The sequence below is a fragment of the Galleria mellonella genome, unplaced genomic scaffold (assembly GCF_026898425.1).
Source record: "Galleria mellonella isolate WM207_F2 unplaced genomic scaffold, CSIRO_AGI_GalMel_v1 utg312, whole genome shotgun sequence".
Lineage (NCBI taxonomy): Eukaryota > Metazoa > Arthropoda > Insecta > Lepidoptera > Pyralidae > Galleria > Galleria mellonella.
In genome coordinates, this window is record NW_026442074.1 from 4,768,043 (window position 1) to 4,781,828 (window position 13,786).

Consider the following 13,786-nt stretch of genomic DNA (forward strand, 5'->3'; position numbering starts at 1 on the left):
GCTTCATTCTCACTTATCATCCTTCACTGGTACCCCGCCGGTGTATACCGTTAGCACGGGTGGGGTTACCATTCCATTATCACCCATTAAAAAAAAACTCTCGCGAACATCAGACTGTTGAATGAACTCTATGCTGAAGTTTTACCTAGAAACTACAGTACGGGGTTCATTAAAATGGGCCTATTAAGGTTTCTTCAAGGTCGGCAACGCCCACGTGATACCCCTGATGTTGTAAGTGTTCATAGACTAAAGTAACCGTTTACCATGAGATGGGCTGTATGTATAATCTAAGGCCGTTTGCTAGTTTGCCATCTTTATGGTATTAAAAATAAGTATATATTTATTATAAACAACGTTAATTCAATAAAAGAAATATCAAGATTGATTAGTCAATTATAAAATATATTAAAATATTATACTTACTTTTATAGTGCTTTCAGATCAACAGTATAAACCAAGAATTAACACACATCCACAATTATCCATAGTTTTCTTTACTGCAGAAAGACCGCAAAATTTTGGCATGAATTACATACAAGTTCAAATATGTTTTTCAATAATTTTACGTTTTATTTACAAGTAACGTCATCTACTGGGATCAATGATATACTTAAAGTAACTTAAGTGTTTACCTGTTAAATTTTTTTGCTTAAATATTTATAATACAAACAGATAGATGGCGCTAATAAGCATTTTTTAAGGAAATCGTTTATAACTTTGTAATTTTATTCAAATAACAACACTTTAAAATTAATCATAGAATCATAATGTCATTATTATGGTGATTTAGATAAAACATATACCAGATTTTAAGTTAGAACTACATGAACACAATTGTGAAAAGTGCAACTAATTTGATGCAGTTGTTTTGCGTAATACTAGTAAACAAACAAACAGACGGACAAAAATTAAAAAAAAAAACATTATTTTGACCCTTTATATACATTTTTCGGTACATTTGCTACAATACATTGTATTGTTATATTGCTATTCTCCCATTAGTTGGTGATGTTTCTGTTGATTAAGTTAGTCTATGTACTTAAGACTTATAGAAGTACTTACCACAGAAGTAACCGACTTATAATTATTATAGTTTTTATAAATACGCCTGAGGATGAATATTACGAAACAGATCACGTATATAAATAACAAGAACATTTTCAATAACGATAGTGGAACAAATAATTTAAATATTACATAATTGACATGATATTCATTTTGTCACGCACAATTAAAGTAGTTATTTTATGCAGTAAAATATTGCATTAGTATTTGTCACATATTAACAATACTAATTGATACTAACTGACATAATACTAATTGACAGAATTGAGTTCAGTTTAAATATTAGCTGTATTACTATGGCATTGCTTGCTTGAAAAGCTTAGGATATAATCTACCCGTATACCAAATTTTATACAAACCTGTTCAATCGTATAAGCGTGATTGAGTAACATCCAAACATATTAACGAATTTTCACATTTATAATATTAGAATTATTATGCTAAACGCATAAACGTATTACTACGCTTATTCATATAAATGATATATTTAATAGAAACAAGTTATTACCTTCATGATTTTATTTTTATGTTTACTAATATTATATTATAAATGTGAAAATGAGTTTGTTATCTCTTAATGGTGGGAGGAAATTACTGTAATGGTATCTACCAACCCCATTCCTTGCCAGGAATATCTTCTTGTTGAATTCATAATTTTGACTAACCTTTGAATATCTTTACCTGTCATAGTTTACTAATGCCCGCGAGAGTATACCGATAGTGTAGACAGAGTTTGATAATGAAATGGTAACCCTACCCGCACTAACGGTATACGCTGGCGAGGCATCAATGAGGGATGATAGGCGAGTGTGAAAAGGAAGGTCAGTTAGCCCTTCGTGATGAATACAACTGGAATTCAGCACGATGATTTTCAGGGGGACCACTTGGAGGTCGACCTGACAGGGTATATTCTTAGCAACAGTAGTTCGCATTACTAACAATCCCTTCTCCCCCCGCGCAGGCAGGGTTACCACTTAATTAAAAAAAAACAGAGGGAGACTTTGTACAAAAGTCGTTTGCTTGGGCACCTCTGTCCCATTCGGGTTTCAACCGTGAAGCAGTTGTGTTTGCATGGCTGTGTTTCGGTTTGAAGGGTGGAATATGGCGTGAATTTACAGGGTACAGAGGAATAACACCTGAGTCCTCAGGAATGGCAACGCATTGGGGGTATCAAAGGGCGAAACAGTATACTCTGTTATGTCCATGGTACTGCTCATGTCTATAGGCGACGGTTACCATTTTCCATCAGTTGGGCCGTCAGCTTGTTTGCCATTCTAAATTGTATAAAAAAAAACCTCTCGACGTTTTAAATTCATGAAATTGGAGGGAATAGATAGTAATGGGAATCAGCAGCCCCACTGCTAGCAAAATATCTTGTCAGGCCGATCTGCATGCTCTGGAAAGCATTGTGGTCAATTATTGCTGATTTCGTCACTATGGGCTAATGAGCCTGACTCCATTCTCACCTATCGTCTCTCACTGGTATTCTACCAGTGTATACTGGTAATTACCATACTATTATAATCCTTTAAGTCTTTTTTATTTGGTACTATTTGAGATGAACAAAGATATAGGTAATGTGTTATCCACGTGTAAAGTGTAGTAGTACCATATTTATAGACTACGTACGCATGAGTTGTGCTTACATGATGCTATTACCTAACTGTCGACGATGCGTCGCGATCGCACTGCCAAGAACAATGAGTGGACGCTTTCTGCTTACTCCACAGTTTATCAGTACGCAGGCTCGCGTTGTAAACCGGTTATGCAATATGTATGTGCACTTCTTCAGGTGAATGCGAAAACTGCGAACTTGGGACAATGGGCCCGATTCTGATGCACCAATTCTCTTAATATTATATTTTAAGTTGATAGTTTCGCTAAATTACAGTTTTATTACTCATTATAAATCATAGTCATAATTTTAACTAAATCTACTAAAAATTTAGTTCACAATGATCTTTAGAATAAAAATTTCAATGTGACAACAAAATAAAATTTTAATTTTAGAGATATATTTAGAGAAATGATGCCTAAGAATCTACTCCAATATTAAGTTTAGTCAATAGTATAAAGAGGAATAGAGAAAAAAGAAAAAATAGAGAAGATAGATTAAGTGTGTATACACAAATGTGCAAATGATTTGCGCGGTTATGTGGTTAGAGTACAGTTATCGATCTCAAATCTTTCATTATGCGTAATTCCTGTACTACTCAAACAAGGAGTCTTTGGGTTTATGTACGTGAGTTTCTTTATTCCACCATAACTTCAAAATGCCTAAAAATATTTGGAAATATTGGAGTGTCGTTCAAATTCTTATATCATCTCGATTGTCTAGCTGTAATTTTTGGAAACTATTTTGTTCTTTGGCAGAACAATAATGTTTTATGTTTTAACAATAAGAAAGAAGTTTAGTATTCTTTTCCATAACATATCCACATGCCTGGGTTGAAATTAATACATCGAAAAAATACACGATACTTCCTGTTCTCTAATGTTAAATAAATAGACACTTATCTATTATATTTATTTAAACATATAATTCTATGATTTTATGAAAAGGCAATACTTGATAATAATTTAATGAAAGAGAGAAAAAGAGATTAAATTAAATATCCATATTTCTATAATTTTTAATCTCAAACGGTTTAAACTGTTAAATTTTGTTGATCATTTTTCTATTACAACATATATATAAAAAACACTAATAAAGTATTTAATACCAACAAACAATAAAATATTAAAAATGTTTTTTGTTCATTTCCGGTTAATAATTACACAAAAAGGGAAATAATTACAAAATAAAGATTTTTAGTAAGAAATACTGTTTTTAATGCGTTGATCGTTAAATAGTCATTATGTTAATAAGTACCTAATAATAACGGATTCAAAGTTATTTAAAGTATTTAAACACAAGTTATGGTTAGAATGATACAATTTATGAAACCCACCCCGGATTAGCATGAGCCCGAATAATTATTTGTACAAAAAATTATTTATGATTTATCGTACAAACAAACGCCAAAAAGAATCCAGTATGTCTTTTAGAAGTAAGCAGAAAAACAGACAGGGATTTTGATTGGTAGCATTTAAAGATAACATAAATATACATACATTTATTTACACAAATATTATTTACCTTCAGAAAAAATAAGAATATATGACAATAAATAAAATAAAGTACAAAAAATAAACAAATATATTAAACACTACATCGGTATATATTTACAATTTTGTCCAACGTTTCCAGTTACAGTGGTCTTACATTAATTGGGATCGGAAGCAACGATGCGGAAATATAAACTTTACTAACAATGCAATTGTCAGCTTTCAACAAAAGTGATCTCGACCTAAGGTCAATCTCGGAAGTAACCGTTCAAATAGTTAAATAGACAAGTAGGTTGCACCCAGTAATGAGATACTTAATTCCGCTGTACCACATTGTTATGCAACAAAATATGTTTTATTAGGAGTCCAGTGCCGTTATGTAAAGACAAGCTTTTTGTCGAAAGCTCAATTAACTTCTACTTATGCATGTAATACAGATAAAAACAGTTTATTATAAAAATAGTAAGTGTCATATAACTACATCAATCGTCTGGTCTTCACACTAGAATACCCTGTACTATGAGAAACCAGGTAACGAACACAACTGGGAACATAACCCACAACAGCCCGACCCGAGCCAATCCAGAATAGTTTGTTCTCTAAATTTGTTTGCATGGCTGTGTTTCGGTTTGAAGGGTGGGATATGGCGTAAACACCTGAGTCTTTAAGAATGGCACCGCATGGGGGTATCATGGGCGAAACAGTATACTCTGTTATGCCCATGGTACTTCTCATGTCTATAGGCGACGGTTACCACTTTCTATTAGGTGGGCCGTCAGCTTGTTTGCCATTCTAAGTTGTATAAAAAAAAATCACGGACGTCGTCAAGTTATTATTTTTCATTGTTGTCAAATTTTCATCGTGGTTAATTTCAGGAGAATTTAATTTCGTCACGATTAATTCAGTTTTATCCTTATCTATTATCTCTCACTGGTACACCGCCAGCATAAACGAATACGACGAATACGGAATAATGTATAAGTATTATTCTGTATTCGTCATATCCGTATAATACAATTACATTTTCATTTACTAAAAATTTTGATACAAGACTAAAAGAAATAAATAACATATATTCTAAGAATATATAGATTTCAGTATGCGCCCATTACTCACAAAAAGTTAGCAAGTAACTCGATTGCCAAGTCTCATTTGAATATATTTGAAACGAATGTTTTCAAATTGTGTATGCAATGATTGATAGATTTTTCGAATTATAACTGACATTGTCAAATGGTACTTAATCGCAAAACGGTTTGTTTCAATTTATTTTAAAAGAAAATTACATTTTATTATTATTATTATTTCAGCCGTTGAATGTAGGCTTTCCCCATGAGGGGGGTTGTACCAGAAGTTGTCAAGCTAAATGTAGTTAGCAACCCGCTTGGCAAGCGGGTTGCTAACTACATTTAGGCTTTGATATAGTTTTAAGAGGAACGCTACTGCCCATCCCTCGCCGTCCTTTAATCGCCTCTTACGACACAAAGGAATGGGTGGCTCATTTTATACCAGGATCACACGTATATTTAACATCAAAGCTAAGAGCCAGGTAAATTGTTAAACAGTTCCATCTCTGTCTACCTCGTAAGGAACTTGATATCCAAATGATATGAGCGATTCAGGAAGTAACATTATATAAGAAGAGAGCGATTCTTCTAGTTTACTACCAAGTAGAACTTGGTATGCAACTGGAGTGCATTGCGGATGTAGATGCAAGCTTTGTATTCCAAGTTGGACTATGAGTATTACAAAATAAGTAGGTACACAGTAAGCAGAAACTACGATATTATATTATCATGACATAGGTAGGTGATGCAAGTATAATTATTTAAATTAAAACTTATGTTATGCAACTTAAAATAGCAAAAAACAATTTAATCAATTGAAAAAGCATCATCAAAATGGTATTACGGTTTTTTTAAGCAAAAAAAAAAAAATAAACAATTAAGGAATTTGATTGAAATTGTCGCTTTTAGAGATAAATATCATATTTGTAAAACAGAATATGTACACCAGAGAAAAAATTATAATGCGCATAAATAAATCCTTTGTGTGTGTGTGCCATTCCTGAGGACTATAGTGATATAACTCTGTACCTTGTAACTTCACTGCCAGTAAATCATAGTATGTCGGTATCCAAGTATAATACAAAGTCTATTAAACTCCATGATGATATAAGTCTTTAAGCACTAAACCTTCCGAAGATATTTCCTGTAATGTTACCTTCTTGATTAGAGAGAAGAGTGGACCGAAAAACGATGTAGTGACAAAAATCGAAAAGGTAGTGTGGTATTGGTTTAGCCATTTGGAAAGAACGGATGAAAGAAGAATTACGAAAGAGATTTATCGAGCAAGAATTAATGAAGATGTCGATATGAAAAGATTGATGAATTGCTTGCTTGGGAATTTTTTAAAATCCTTTTTTAGCGGTAACTACATTAATTTAATATTTTAGCTTTCGCGTTGCATGATATATAGTTTATAAAGACGTTTATCGCTTTAACTCCATTGTCTTATAAACCATATTATATTATTTCAACTTTGACCGCACGAAAGCATTTGACAGTTTATGGCCGTCATATTTATTGTATATTATTGATTTCATTTTGGACATACATACATAGGTACGTCAACATTTCTTCTCTCATTCTTTCATTTCTGTTAAAAGTGTTTATTTAATTACAATGGGAAGTTGTTAAAACGTAAAAATCACACTTCAATGTTCAACAACATTATAAAAATTACGTTTCGCTAATATGTTCCGATTTTTAGAATACGACGCGTTATGGCGCGGATATGTGCGCTAGCCGTTGCTTTAAAAACCGTAGAATAAATAAAACAAAGTGTGCGAACAATGAGCTAGTCATAATAAACTTGCATGTAATAAGCACAAACATAACACGGTATAACAGTTGTTTAACTTCTTGTTATTCGGTACAGTTAGCAAAACATAATGTTCGTAAAAAATAAGCACATACCAGTACATTCATAAATAAATAAGTGCTATATAATCAAACCATTCGCCTAGTATTTAAGCTTAACTCTGTGATATAAGATACCAGATAAAAAATCTTAATAGCACAACGACAAATCAAAACGAAAATTTATACTATAATTGTAGCGAACAAGTGAACAGCCCGTTTGATGGTAAACGGTCACCGAAACCAGAGACTATATTATTATATTTATAGTCTCTGATTATATTTATTATAATATTTGCCATAACTAGCTGTTATGGATGATGACAACATCAGGGACGTAACGTTGCAGACGTTGAATTTTTTTAAGAACCCCATATTACAGATTCGCCATACTGTAAATTACGGAATACTCGTATACGCACATAACGGTCTAAAGACTTGTCTAATAGGAAGTCAATTTAAAAAGTCCTTATTGAGGTATTAGTAGATAATAGAGAATCTGTCTCTACAGATTTTTCAATACAACTTAAAATTGCAAACAAGCTGACGGCCCACCTGATGGAAAGTGGTAACAATCGCCTATAGACATGAGCAGTACCATGGACATAATAGAGTATACTGTTTCGCCCATGAAACCCCCCATGCGTTGCTATTCCTGAGGACTCAGGTGTTAATCCTCTGTACCCTGTCAATTCACAGCCATATCCCACCCTTCCAACCGAAACACAGCCATGCAAACACAACTACTTCACGGTTAACGTTTTCGCTTTATTTATAAAAAAATCAAACGTCCAATAAAAACTAGCTATTGAAATTTTAGCTATTGAAGTTCTTTTTTCATTTTCAACCGACTTCATAAAGGACGTTCTTTATTCGGTTATATTTTTTATGTTTTTACCTCATAACTCCATCAGTTGTAAACCGACATTAAATACTTTTTTTTATTAGAAAGGTTATATTTCTGGATTGGTTCCCTAGAAATTTTATTAAAATCGGTTCAGTAATTTAGTTTTTAAAGCAAAATAACTAGTTTCACCACAATTGAAGACTTTTTTGTGGAAAGCAATTGTTAAATTCTCTGTTCGTAAAAAGGTGACAAAATACACCAATAGGTAGTTATAATAAAATAGGTTTGGTAAAAGATTTTAGTTTTTATGAAGTATTAGGTTTCACTTCAACAAGCTCTTCATTCTACGAATCATCATCATTATATACCATCGTCGGATAACATGAAATTTATAATATGTTCAGGAAGTAATGGACCTCGTCCGTATATAAAATAAATTTTCCCCATCCGTCAGTTACTGTAATCACCTTAGATACACTTATAATAGGCAATAATATAGTAGACAGTTACGTTGCTTGGATAATAGCGATTTTTCCTCTCTTGGCATATGGCTGCGGACAAATATAAATATATAGCCAAAGTATTCGTTGCTGTTTGTATGAGAAAAACAAGACGCAACGCGTTGCCTTCTCGTTCTATCTTTAGCATGTGGTATCCAAAATATATATATATCGATATATTAATTTGCCACTTGCTGACTTTGTAGAATTTTTGATATATTATTTGGTTTGATATTATTTATGTTTATCAACGTATTTGTAATAAAGTATAGGGATAAAATAAAGTCAATATAATAGTTTTGCGATGCGGTATTGATTACTTTAGCAGCGTAGCGGTTTCCTAACTCCGATGATTGCGAATTCGCATAATACAAACATTTGTATTCAACAGTATATCTGTTTATGTTTGGACGTTTTCTAAGTGTTATAAATATGTAATTACAAAAAAAAAATAGAGTAAATGTATAAGTTAGGCAGTAACTATAGTACGTACGTATGATATAGTTACATACAAACTCTACTTAGTTTGGGACTAGATGGCGCAGTTCCGATACGTCCACAGTTGTTTAATAAAAAAAATCAAGTTTTTCAACAGGATCGCTGAAACGCTTTTCCGCTGTACCCAAAACTAAGGCCTAAGGTCGCATCGCCGGTCTCGGTGAATTTGTATGGAACTAGTAAACGGCCATACTTTTACTTTCACTTGGCGTTAGATCTGCGTAGACGCCTAGGCTAATGTGTTCTACATAAATGTAATATGTATTGTGTGTTATTATACATATGAAATTAAGAATCTACTGTAACTATTTATCGCAGGAGAGAAAGGATAGGTAATGAAGCCTAACTGTCTCATTGCTAACAATATACCCACCCTGTCAGGTTAACGTCCACACAGTTCCCCCTGGAAACCATCATGGTTAATTCTTGTACAGTTCGTGACGACGCTCGCTGACCTATCTTCATTATTCAATTAAAAAATACCACTAGACGTCTTGAAATCATGAAATTGGGACAAAGGGATTGTAAGTAATGGGGACTAGCAGCCCCACTGCTAGCAATATACCCTGTGAAGTCGACCTACTCGTGGTTCTCTCTGGAAAACATCGTAGCCAATTTCTTGTGACTTCGTCATTATATAAGGCCAACGAGTCTGACTTCATTCTCACCTATCATCCCTCACTGGTGCCTCGTACAACGTATACAGATAGCGCAAGCGGGATTATCATCCCATTCTCACCTATTAAAAAATATGTATTGTGTGTTTATACATATGAAATTAACAATGTAGCCTAATTTTTTAACATATGGCTTCACCTTCCCATTGGTGCCGGTTTTATTCCCGAACAATAGAAACTTTTATATGGTTCAATATGAATATAACTAACCGTTATCTTTACACTATTAAGTTGACTAATAGTGTCACTGGATGTACAGTACCTGAAAAAAAAAAACAAAATTCAATAAGACTTATTTGACATAATTGTACTGTGTAAAACCGTTTTATATTACTATAAATATTGTTACTCAATCACACCTCCCTCCAACTTATGTATCCACAGTTTGCTGTCGTTTTTTTCGTTTTAAAGGGTGAAATATGAGAATTTCAGGTGAAATTTTCAGGAATGAATTTTCAGGGATATTGTATCTCTGAAAATTCATTCCTGAAAATGTGGGCACCACATTGTATTCTGTAGCGTTCATATTTGAAATGAAATGAATATTTATTTGCCAAAAACACTTTTATATAGATGATTAACTCTACAAATTACACACTAGGCATGCAAGCCTGTATTGTGTAATTCAGAAATGTGATTTAGCCATGGCGGTATATTAAGTGCTCGGCTGATGAGTGATTCATGACTGATGATTACCACTTTCCACCAGGTAGATCATCAGGTTTTCATGCTAAAAAATTTTCAGTTCATCATATGTTATAATTATAGCAGCCGTTAATCAATGCTGAATATTTGCCACCCATTTCAGAGTTTTGGCAGTAGTTGCCACGCTCGGTAGGCGGGTTGGCAACCACAGTCGGGCTTTGATGATGCTTTAAGAGAAATGCTGCTGCCCATCTCTAGACCATTAAATTACCTTAGTCGTCTCTTACGACACCCACGTGACAGGAAGGGGTAGCCCATTCTGTCGGTTTTCTAATAATCATTTCTATTACGGGAATTGTAGAAAGTTGGAAATGATTTTGATCAGTGCCTACAGCTCGTATATAAAACAGATTTGTATCTCCGATGCAGTTGCGTGTGTATGCATGAGCCCATGTCGTCACGCCTGTAAAATTTATTGTATATCGAAACAAATACTTATTTGCCGTGATAGAATATAATTTAAACTCTTATATTGTCGAGTTAAAACGCAAATTGCGTTGACACTGTGTCGCCATTTTGTATCGAAATTTGGTCTTCATGTTACATTCAAAATGATGGCTGCAATTTTGTGGATTCCACAATAGAAAATTGTACTTATAAAAAAACATCGTATACTCGATAAGATCCGCGACTTGAAGTATTTTTACACGACTGTGCAAAGAAGGAATATGATGGTTTCAGGGTCCAAACTTGTGACATTTCGTTTCACAATCCTTACTAACAAGGAAGAAAGGGGATTCTTAGTAATAAGGTCTAATGGCCTTGTTGTTAGCAATCCAACCTATCAGGTCTATCTCCACGCAGTGTTCCCTGGTAACCATTATGGTTAAATCTAATTTTGTCACGTTGGGCTTACTGACCGGCTTTCATCATCACCTATCATCTCCCACTAGTGTCTCGCCAGTGTATACCGATAGCTCAGGCAATGTTAGTGTGTGATGGTGTTGAAAAGATATCCATTAGTTGCAAAAGTCAAAACACAATATTACATACAGCTACAAACTACATATTATATATATATACGAATGCACGTTATAGCCTTTCTTCACATAAGACATTTTGTCATCGATAATAAATAATATGTTTTGCAACGGAATAAGTTACATTTCGTTTGCTCAATTGTAAATATGAATAATAGCTGAAAAGTATCTTCTATTTTTTTTTTAATAATTAAATTTTACTCGAATTGTAACAGATCCAAAAAATAAAGGTTACAATAAATAATTTTAATAAAATAGTATAAAAGACGAATAGTAATAGAAAAAAAATCTCTAATTTTTAATTAATTAAAAGGTTTGGTACTTCTTTAAAGCAAAAATTTCTTGTCTTAGAAGAAATTGCCAGTAGTATCTTAGCACTTATGCAGTAGAGATGAGTAATATACCACCATAACCACTTTTTGGAATCAACTTCCAGTAGCAGTATTTCCGAACCGATACGACAACATAACCTTCAAGAAAAGAGCATATTCCTTTTTAAAATTCCGGCTGCACACTTGCAATGCCTTTGATGTTGTGGGTGATCATGGACGGCGGTAGTCACTTACCATCAGGTAAGCCGAATGCTCGTTTGCCCCGTGTTGTAAAAAAGTATACAGTAATATCTATACATTGTACTTACTATATTATTGTATATTGGCCCAATAAATGTTAAATATCGGTTGTTCAGTACATAATATTAAAATGAAGCACCTTGATTAGCTCGAAATGGGTCATCCGATTGATATAGACGATACTGAAAAGGACGATGACCTTTTTATCGTTTTCAATTTTCAGAGGATCTCAATATATAGGTATCGGAGCGGTGTTGATATTTCCATGTCTGCTACGCAGACGATGCATATTGTACGCGACATTTGAATGAGATTCAATAATAATACGTTCTATTTCAAATAGTACGTACTCGTATATGCCAAATTTTGTAAAGATCTCAAAAAGAAACAAAGTTAAATAAATGTCCGCAATTCTTACGACATATTATAAACGAGAACGCGTGTTTGTTACATCTTGTGGTTCATCTCTCCGGTACGGAGAAGGATATAAGTTACAACTTATTTCGGACAGTGAACACAGTGGCGTAACTATACCATTTGGGGCCAATGGCAAATTCTTTTTATGGGGCCCTATTTTCAAGTAAAATAAAATACTCAGGTTCAAGGTAAAAAAAATTCTGAGATTGCGGCCTCTTGAGCCGGGGCCCTTTTGGGTCGAGGGCCCGTGGCATTTTGCCAGCCCTGCCATCCTATTGTTACGCTACTGAGTGAACATATAAAGAAGTCGCGGATAAAAGCTAGTCTGGTGTAATTGCTTAAACTAAATAAGCACTTGAGAACACTCAAATTCTTAGTCTTATGAGAAGTCGTACAACAAAAATGGCTATAAAGACAAACCCGAAACAATTTAAAATATTTTATTTTCTAAATTGGCACCAATCGAAAACAGAATTGGAATATCATTTACGCAAAGCAGTCTGCAAATCAATGCCAATCTGCTTTCAATTTTATGCAGGGATTTGTCACTATTACCGTTAAACGGTTCAATTTCTAATGCAGGATGAATTGCTTCCTTGACAATAATCAATGATCGAGTAAGTTGTATATAAACGGATCATTCAATAAGGTTTCTAAAGTAAAAAGATCACTTCTCGGGTCAGGAAATGGCTGGTGACATAATACAGGAGTATTAATGAATGAATACATTTTTTTTAATAGGTGATAATGAATTAGTAACTCCGCCTGCGCTATCGGTGTACGCTGGCGAAGCACCAAGAAGGGATGATAGATGATGATGAAAGCAGGTCAATTAGCTCATCGTGACGAATTCCAAAAAAAATAACCATGATGGTTTCCAGGGGAACCGCGTGTAGGTCGACCTGACAGGGTGTATTGCCAGCAATGTGTCAGTTAAATTCACAATCTCTTTCTGCCTCAAATGAATGCATTTAGGTGTATATGGTATCGTTATAATCCTCATATCCTGAATGTCACGGACCATATTTTTGTAGAAATTTTTATTTGTGGAGCAAAAAGTATCTGTTTATTTATATTTTTATTGTTTCCATTCTGTCATGCACTATCCAAAGAGAAGGAGACTATTATGTGAGAGTTACACATGCACGCAGTGCTCGTGGCGCACGCGCAGCCGTCACACGTCGGGCGTAGATTTTCGCTGTGAAACAATCGATCATGTGGATTTATTAGTTTAAAAACAGGGATAAATATTTGGATATACGGATATATATCATATATTTAGGTAAGTAAAGTCAAATAATTATTTTATATACATATAAGAAAATATTAATATTAAGTAAACAAACAGATTTTGCTCCGCAATAAACAGCAAGATCAATTTTGACATTTGAAAATTTATAGGAAACTAATACGAAATCATGTCGATCTTAAATAGATTTATTCAAATTGATTAAGAATTGACGAAAATATCACATAAATAACAAAAAAATACAGGC

At 33.7% G+C, this 13,786-nt stretch overlaps 2 protein-coding genes across 4 annotated transcripts in view; one reads left to right on the forward strand and one right to left on the reverse strand.

Moving 5' to 3' along the window:
• The window catches only part of LOC113515226 (flotillin-2), a 293,605-nt gene that overhangs the window by 95,031 nt on the left and 184,788 nt on the right, over positions 1–13,786 (reverse strand). The gene's annotated exons all lie outside the window — the stretch shown is intronic.
• LOC113514955 (uncharacterized) overlaps positions 13,450–13,786 on the forward strand; it is a 39,692-nt gene continuing 39,355 nt past the window's right edge. Inside the window, exon 1 of the mRNA XM_052896158.1 lies at positions 13,450–13,572. The gene's annotated coding sequence lies outside the window, so the exon portion shown is untranslated. The remainder of the gene's footprint in view (positions 13,573–13,786) is intronic.